This window comes from Phascolarctos cinereus, unplaced genomic scaffold, assembly GCF_003287225.1.
Source record: "Phascolarctos cinereus isolate Bilbo 61053 unplaced genomic scaffold, phaCin_HiC Scaffold_2;HRSCAF=192, whole genome shotgun sequence".
NCBI lineage: Eukaryota > Metazoa > Chordata > Mammalia > Diprotodontia > Phascolarctidae > Phascolarctos > Phascolarctos cinereus.
The window spans coordinates 187776755-187783815 of NW_027555625.1; the positions used below are offsets into that span (position 1 = coordinate 187776755).

General features: G+C 32.4%; 1 pseudogene; it reads right to left on the minus strand.

Moving 5' to 3' along the window:
- Nucleotides 1-6309: 6309 nt before the first annotated feature.
- LOC110193816 (NADH dehydrogenase [ubiquinone] 1 alpha subcomplex subunit 5 pseudogene) lies at nucleotides 6310-6667 on the minus strand (annotated as a pseudogene).
- Between the last annotated feature and the right edge of the window lie 394 nt (nucleotides 6668-7061).

Sequence of the window (7061 nt, forward strand, 5' to 3'; positions counted from 1 at the left end):
TATTTTTACACTTCCTTTCTTAAACACCAAAAAATTTTATGAAATCTTTAATCATCTCTCTGTAGACTATTAAAGCTCAAGATGATAACTAGGTGAGGGTAGCTGTGGCTTTGGGCTGGAATATTGAATTTAAAGGGAGTTGATGGTACTTGTAGTCTTTAGATGTAGAAATAACATAATTTAGTACCTAGTAAGCAAGAATTTCTATTCAAAAGAAGAGCTAAGAAACTGTAGGCTAGGGTGAGACTTTATTCCACCATAGTCTATTTCCGTCATTTTGTTCATACTGTTTCTACACAGCTGTCCTAGGGTCTTTTATTTCTTCTCTAAATCGTGAGAAAGTGTACTGACAAAGCTCCTTGATCAAGTGAGGTTGTGTTCTTTGGTAATTGTCCATTGGTATGCTGGAGCCAGCTTGCACCTGTTTTAAGAGCTGTGTTAAATTTTCAATGTTAGTTTTAACACCTCAAATGTTAGCAAATCCCACAAATCAGGGCTTGATATACTATTTTGTTGATTATGTAGACTGAAGAAATGATAGAGAAAATGTTAATTATGCAATTGATACATAAAAGTTTGTCAGCAAGTATATTCATTTTTCTCCTGAGAGCTGGTGGTTAAACATTATTTGTGTACCTCTGATTTGTTCCACACACATTTTTGTATATATGTATATATACGCATATAGTAAATATTTTATTTCCCCCAATTACAAGTAAAACAATTTTAATATTCATTTTAATAAAAATTTTTAGCTCCAAAATCTCTCTCTCCCTCCCTCCTTTTCCTATCCCTGAGATGATAAAAAATATAATATAGGTTATACATGTACAGACATGTAAAACATATTTCCATACTAGTCATTTTGTGGAAGAACACTTGAATCAAAAAGAAAAAAAAGTGAAAATAGTATGCTTTTGGGTGTATTCAGACTCCATCAGTTCCTTCCCTGAAGGTAGATAGCATTTTTTAAAAATCATGAATCCTTTGGGATTGTCTTCGATCATTGTATTGCTGAGAATATATAAGTAATTCGTAGTTTTTCATTGCACAATATTACTGTTAATATGTTCAATGTTCTCTCGGTTCTATTAACTTCACTCAGCATCAGTTCATGTAAGTCTTCCCAGGATTTTCTGAAATATATAGAAATGGTAATGATTTATGTGGGTTTTCTATTTATCCTGCAAACTTGCTTAAGTTGTTAATAATTTCAACTAGTTTTTTAATTGACTCTCCAAGTATATCATCATATCATCTGTGAAGGGTGCTAGTTCTGTTTGCTCAGTGCTTATTCTAAGCCCTTCATTTTTTTCTTCTTTTTTTACTTTTGCTAACATTTCTAGCACTATGTTAAATAATAATGATAATAATGGGCATCTTGCTTCGCTCTTGATCTTATTGGGAAGGCTTTACAGATAATACTTACTAATAGTTTTAGATAGATTTGTTGTTGTTGAGTCATTTTTCAGTTGTGTCTGACTCTTAAAGACCTTATTTGAGATTTTCTTTTCAGAGATAATAGAACAGTTTGCCATTTCTTTCTCCACCTCATTTTATAGATGAGGAACTGAGGTAAAGAGGGTTAGGTGACTTGTCCAGGGTCACAGAGTTAGTAAGTGTCTGAGTCCGGATTTGAACTCACAAAGAGTGATATTTCTGATTCCGTGCCCAGTGCTTTATTCACTGTACCATGTAACTGCCCCTTTAGATAGATACTACTTGTCATTTTAAGGAAAGTTTCATTTATTCCTATGCCTAAAAGTGTTTTCAATATGAATGAGTGTTAAATGTTGTCAAAGGTCTTTCTGCAAGTATTGAGATAATCACATGATTTCTTTTGGTCAATTACGCTGATAGTTTTCCTAATGCTGAACCATCTCTGCACCCCTAGTATAAACCCCACTTGGAACAGTGTATGATACTTTTGATATATTGGTGTAATCTCCTTGCTAGTATTTTATTTTTAAAAAAATTGCAGCAATATTCATTAAGGAAATTGTCTATAGTTTTCTATCTCTGTTTTCACCATTTTTGGTTTATGTATCATCAAAATATTTATGTTGTAAAAGGAATTTATAGGACCCCACCCATTTTCTCCAATAGTTTATATAATAACAAGACTAATTATTCTTTAAATGTTTGATAGAATTCACTTGTGAATCCATCTGGCCCTGGGGATTCTTTCTTAGGGAGTTCGTTGATGGTTTGTTTGATTTTTTTTTCTAAAAAGGGGTTAAGTATTCTATTTCCTCATCTATGAATCTGGACAATTTAAATTTTGTAAATATCCATTTTGGTTAGATTATCAGATTCATTGGCATATAGTTAGGCAACATAGTTTCTAATAATTAATTTAATTTCTTTAGTGATGAATTCACTCCTTTCACTTTTTATGCTTGTTATTTAGTTTTCTTTTTTTCCTTTTTTAAACAATGGTTTATGTATTTTATTGGATTTTTCATAAAATCAACTTCTAGTTTTGTTTATTAGTTCAATGGTTTTCTTATATTGAATTCTATTAATTTTGCCTTTGATTTTCAGGATTTCCAATTTGGTATTTAATTGGGTATTTTAATTTGTTCTTTTTCTAGTTTTTCTTTTTTTAATTGCATGTCTAATTCATTGATCTGCACTTTCTCCATGTTGTTGATGTAAGTATTTAGAGATATAAATTTTCCACAAAGTACTATTTGGCTTTTATCTCCTAAATTTTGATATGTTGCCTCATTGTTGTCATTCTCTTTAATTAAATTATTATTTCTATGATTTGTTCTTTGACTGGCATTATTCAAGATTAGATTTAGTTTCCAATTAATTTTTAATCTATCTTTTCATAGTCTTTTGTTGAATGTAATATTATTGCATTATAGTCTGGAAAGGATGCATTTACTCTTTCTGCTTTTCTGTATTTGGTTGAAAGGGTTTTAATCCCCTAATGGTCAATTTTTTGGTAGGTGTGAATTTCTGCAAAGAAAAATCTATATTCCTTTCAATTCCCATTCAATTTTCTCTAGAGGTCTATCATTTCTAATTTTTCCAAAATCCTATTCACTTCCTTGATTTTTTTTGGGGGGGAGGTGATTTATGAAGTTCTGAGAGAAGACAATTGAAGTTCCCCACTAGTATAGCTTCTACTTTTTATTTCCTCCTGTAATTCATTTAATTAACATTAATTTAATTAACATTTAATTAATGTAATAATTCATTTAAGCATAATAAATTCTGCTCCAGCCCCTTGCCTTTCCTCTGTGTATGTCTGTGTTTCAAATATATTTCTTAAAAATGCTAATTAAATCTATTATTTGATAAACCCAAAGACCCCAGCTTCTGGGATAAGAGCCCACTCTTTGAAAAAAAAACTGCTGGGAAAACTGGAAAAGAGTATGGCAGAAACTAGGCATAGACCCAAATCTTATACCATATACCAAAATAAAGTCAAAATGGGTTCAGGACTTAGATATAAAGGCTGATAGCATAAGTAAACTGGGAGAACAAGGAATAGTTTACCTATCAGATCTATGGAGAACAGAAGAATTCATGACCAAACAGGGGGATAGAGAACATTACAAAATGCAAAATAGGTAATTTTGATGATATTAAATTGAAAAGTTTTTGCACAAACAAAGCTAATGCAACTAAGATTAGAAGGAAGGTAGAAAATTGGGAAAGAATTTTTACAACCAGTCTTTCTGATAAAGGCCTCATTTCTAAAATACATAGAGAATTAAGACAAATTTATAAGAATGCAAGCCATTCCCCAATTGATAAATGGTCAAAGGATATGAACAGACAGTTATCAGATGAAGAAATTAAAGCCATCTGTAGTCATATGAAAAAATGCTCTAAATCATTATTGATTAGAGAAATGTAAATCAAAACAACTCTGAGGTTCCACATCACACCTATCAGATTGGCCAACATGACAAAACAGGGAAATGATAAATGTTGGAGAGGAAGTGGGAAAATTGGAACGCTAATACATTGTTGGTGGAGTTGTGAAATGATCCAACCATTTTGGAGAACAATTTGGAACTATGCCCAAAGGGCTACAAAAATGTGCATACCCTGTGATCCAGCAATAGCACTTCTAGGGCTATATTTCCAAAGAGATCAAACAAATGGGAAAATGACCCACATGTACAAAAATATTCAGAGCAGCTCTTTTTGTGGTGACAAAGAATTGGAAATTGAGAGGATGCCCATCAATTGGGGAATGGCTGAGCACGTTGTGGTATATGAATGTAATGGAATACTATTGTGCTATAAGAAATGATGAACAGGCTGACTTCAGAAAAACCTGGAAAGACTTATATGGTCTGATGCAGAGTGAAGTGAGCAGAAACAAGAGGACTTTGTACACAATAACAGCCGTGTTATGCAATGACTAAGAATGTTAAACTGAACCCTTCTTGGCATTACGAGGATCTAAGACATCTCCAGAGGCCTCTGGATGGAAAATGCTGTCCACATCCAAAGAAAGAACTATGGAAGTTGAATCACTATCACTTATTTTTACCTTCTGTTGAGTTTTGTTTCATCTTTCTGATGGTTCCTCTTATTGGTTTTGATTTTTACTTACGACTTCACTAATGTGAAAATATGTTTAATGGGTATGTAAAATGCAAAGCCTATGTCAGATTGTGCACCATCTTGGGGAGGGAGGGGGAGGAAAAGGGAGAAAAATTGTCAACTCAAAAGCATATAGAAGAAAAAAAATTAAAAAACCCCACAAATTAAAGAATTCTGGTTTTTAATCAATTCTGCTATTCACTTCTGTTTTATGGGTGTGTTCATCCCATTCACATTTACAGTCATGATAACTGTATTTCCCTCCATTCTATTTTCACCTGTTTATCTTTCTCTCTCTCATCTTTCACCCTGTCCCTCCTCATAAATGCTTTATTTCTGACCCTGCTTCCCCCAGTCCACCATCTCTTCTTTCAGTCTCCATGTCTTCTTGTATTGTCTTCCCTTCTTGCTTCCCTATTGGGTAAGATAGATTTCTATATCCAAATCAGTGCATATGATATTCCATCTTTGATCCAATTCTGGTGAGAGTAAAGTTCAAGCATTTCCTGTCATCCCAATCTTCCCCTTTTCTATCTCCCCCATTCTCTCCTTTCTCTGTACAATCCTCTTTCTTATGACTTAATTTATTTTTTTTAGATTATCACACCATCATAATCAACTCACAACTGTACTCTCTATGTATATTCCTCTAATTGCCTTAATATTGATAAAATTCTTAGGAATTACAGGAATCATCTTTCCATACAGAACTATGAATAGTTTAACCTTACTGAATCTTTTGTTTTCTCTTTCCTGTTTACCTTTTTATGCTTCACTTCAGTCCTGTATTTGGAGATCAATTTTTTGCTCAGCTCAGGTCTCCTCTTTTTTTTTTTTTTAGTAAACATTTCTGTTTAATGTACATAAGAACCAAATTACAGATATTAAATTTAGATATTTTTTCTTCATTAAACACATACACTCAAAGCCAAGCAAGTCAGACTCAATTGGAAAATCTCTTATATTACTTTCAGAATGTGGAAAAATAACTGCAATTATATAAAAACATTCAATTAATAAGTTTTAGAATCTCAGCTAATTGGGTGCTTTCCATACAACAGTTCAACACTTTAAAAGTGTTCAATCAAAATTCAAGCACCACTTTATTCAGTTCTTTCCTAGAAATTAACATAACTTAGCATAAACTTTTAAACTAAATATTGAAAAACACTGAAGGAAGTCTTCCATAAACCTATCTAGATTATACTTCAATTTCTGATTGTTTCTCATGCTTTAGATTATTAGTGTCTGTTGCTTTCTTTGTTCTTGGATTGAAGATTTTTTTTTAAAAGTCTCTGATCAGATTTTCCAAATTACAGAGCAATCACTTTCTCTAAAATAATCTATTCTATGAATAAATGCCTTTCAGATTAATATGACCATGGTCCATCCTATCATATATTAATCCTTTACTAATTTTTTGTCCCTAACTACCTTATTTCAGTTTTCCTGTTAATAAAGTTCCAGTAAATCCAAAAAATATTTAATAGTATTTAAACAGCTGTTTAATGTTTTAAAATACATACATACATGCATTATACATGTGTGTGTATATGTGCATATGTATATATGTGTGTGTGTGTGTATATATATATGTATATATATATACATATATATATATATATATATATACATATATATATGTATATATATATATACATATATATATGTATATATATATATATATATATATATATATATATATATATATATATATATATAATAGATATTTAACATTTATTGTAATGGCAATTTCTACTGGTTGGCTGGTGGTTCTTCCATTAAAGGCTCCCAGGGTTTTCATGTCAACATTTTTCTTGCCAGTGACAATTCATTTTCAGCCTGAAGAATCACCTCTTCTAGCTGGCCAGACTGAAGCTTATCCTCTGGTTTCTGAAGATCTGTTTCCTCTTTTACCATATTCAGCCTTTCATTTGTAATCCATTCTGTGTAATTTCTATAGTCTGCATTTGAGGGCATAAACTCAAGAGCATCAAGAATCTTTGAATCTTACAATCTTAGCCTCTCCTGTGCGGTCTCACATACTGCCAGTCCAACGAGACAGACCTGTGATCTTCTTCAACACCCCAGCCATGACAGCAAAGCAGCAGGCGTTGCCGTGCAACACTCTCCAGCTCAGGTCTTTTCATCAAGAAAGCTTGAAAGTCCTCTATTTCATTAAATATCCATTTTCCCTGAAAGATTATACTCAGTTTCACTGGGTAGGTGATTCTTGGTTGTAGTCCTATGTCCTTTGCTTTCTGGAATATCACTTTCCAAAACCTCCAGTCCTTTAATGTAGAAACTGATAAATCCTGTGTAATCTTGATTGTGGCTCCATGATATTTGAATGTTTCTCTCTGGCTGCTAATAGTACTTTCTCCATGACCTGGGGGCTCTGGAATTTGGCTATAATATTCCTGGGATGTTTCATTTTGGGATCTCTTTCAGGAGGAGATTAGTTGGTTCTTCCAATTTTTATTTTATGC